The sequence below is a fragment of the Rhopalosiphum maidis genome, chromosome 1 (genome assembly GCF_003676215.2).
Source record: "Rhopalosiphum maidis isolate BTI-1 chromosome 1, ASM367621v3, whole genome shotgun sequence".
Lineage (NCBI taxonomy): Eukaryota > Metazoa > Arthropoda > Insecta > Hemiptera > Aphididae > Rhopalosiphum > Rhopalosiphum maidis.
Genome location: NC_040877.1, coordinates 24480128 through 24482222, shown reverse-complemented (window position 1 = coordinate 24482222; position 2095 = coordinate 24480128). Strand labels below are relative to the sequence as shown.

General features: G+C 33.6%; 1 non-coding gene across 1 annotated transcript; it reads left to right on the top strand.

Moving 5' to 3' along the window:
* Window positions 1–1768: 1768 nt before the first annotated feature.
* On the top strand, window positions 1769–1887 carry LOC113550750. Its single transcript, XR_003405059.1, has one exon. It is a non-coding gene; the product is annotated as a 5S ribosomal RNA (ribosomal RNA).
* Window positions 1888–2095: the final 208 nt, after the last annotated feature.

Sequence of the window (2095 nt, the reverse complement as noted above, 5' to 3'; positions counted from 1 at the left end):
AGAGGGACGCCGCGAGATGAAGCCGGGGAGGGAGACGAGAGAGCGAGAGAGACGAAGACGAGAGTTGGGCAGCAGGACGAAAGACAGAGTGAGAAAGCTTTAAAAAAAAAAAATAAAAAATAAAACCCCGAAGAAAATGATAGCTAATTTGTACACGTCACGAGCAGACATTTATCATAAATACGCGCGTGTGAATGATATGAAAACGCGGTGGGGTGAGCAGCGAAATCAAATGACAGAGAATAACGAGCAGGTTTTTACGTCGCACGCGAGTGTGTGTGCTTTTTCCGTCGTCGTATTGTGCGAATGTGTTTTCGGGGTTTTTTTTTTTTCCACAACCGCCCTTCGACGCGCGAAGACGTCAAGAGTTAAGTTATTGTCCGACGGACGACGGTGTGGCGGTGTCGGCGATCAATTCCACCGGAACGATAATATATATAATAAATGTATAAAATGATTTTTCGCTTAGCTCATATAACCGTAATAATAGTAATAATATCATTTCATATAACAATAATAGGTATACCTATATACTAGTCATCGAACATCCACGTGTATGTACCGGCGGAATATAGACGGTATTATCATATTAATTAAAACTTCTCGCATAATCAGCCAGCTTGTTTGAGAGGTATACATCGTATCGTATACGAAGGTTTATGAATTATGACTTATAAACATATCCGCGAGAATTATAATTTATAGTGATATATGTGCCTATATCATAAATGCAAAACACATTTTAGACGACATTATACGCAATAGAATATTATACGTAATATGATATAAGTAATCGGTGTATTTAATAGAAAGACATCGCGTACACGGAGTAACTATACAAAAGTTGTTTTTCAGTGTCGCTTTTTTTTTTTTTTAATTAAACCATCCGGTAGGTTCATACTTTCATAGCTCAAGTGTTGTTCTATTCTTATTGAATTGACACATAATATTATTTTTGAATTGTTAAAACATAATTTTCACCATGTTCTACATCCATCATAATTCATAATGCGACCATGATATTGTTTTTAAACGAAACGATAATGTTATTTATTCTCATCACTGCGTAATAGTTCATATTTCTGGATACTTGTGAGGATTATTTGAGTAGTAGTAGTAGAACCGTTCTTACTCTACGAACATTCTAAATCCCGGGTTTCTAAACGTTTTTAATAAAATAAACTAATAAACTGTGCATCTTCGTGTAGTTCGTGACTCGGGCACGTTTATATTATCATGGTACACTATAGCTACTAGCAATACGACGCTCATACACCGCGTATGTCCTATATTATACATTTATAGTTTTTGTGCGAGTGCGATATGATTATATTGTGACAATATTAATTGATTTATAAATACTGTCGGTCAATATTGTACACGAACGCGGTTGCAATTATAGACAGGAAATTTCCTGATATGGGTTACGGAATAGTCAGTCACTAAGTTTTAATTCAATTGAAATTCGAGTTCATTAAGTATGCAACATGTAACTATTAACTACAGTAGGTACTCAGACAAAATATTTTATTAATACCGGCAATACCGATAGTATCGACTTGACAACTTTAATAAGTAGGTAAGTATGTTTTACTGTTAAATCAAAATTCCATTTATACATCCATGTTTAGTGTCGTGTTTGATTTTTTCTAGTGTTTTTTAAAAAAAATATTGAAAATTAATTGAATTCAGGTTTTGGTGTTATACCATCACCGAAAAATGTTAACATTACACTATGATATCAACTATTATTTTCTGATAACGTCTCGCCAACGACCATACCACGTTGAATACACCAGTTCTCGTCCGATCACTGAAGTTAAGCAACGTCGGGCGTAGTTAGTACTTGGATGGGTGACCGCTTGGGAACACTACGTGCCGTTGGCTTTTTTTTATTTCTTGATCAATTCAATATTTATTTGTGATTTTAGTTTAAAAAATATTAAGGTCGTTGTCGAGTTGTTTTTTTTTACAATTTTTAAATTACACAATATAAAAATATTTTTACCTAACCTAAACCATTAAAAGATAAGGGACTTTTTTATGTTTAAATTTATAATACATATATATATATATACTTAACTTATAATTATGT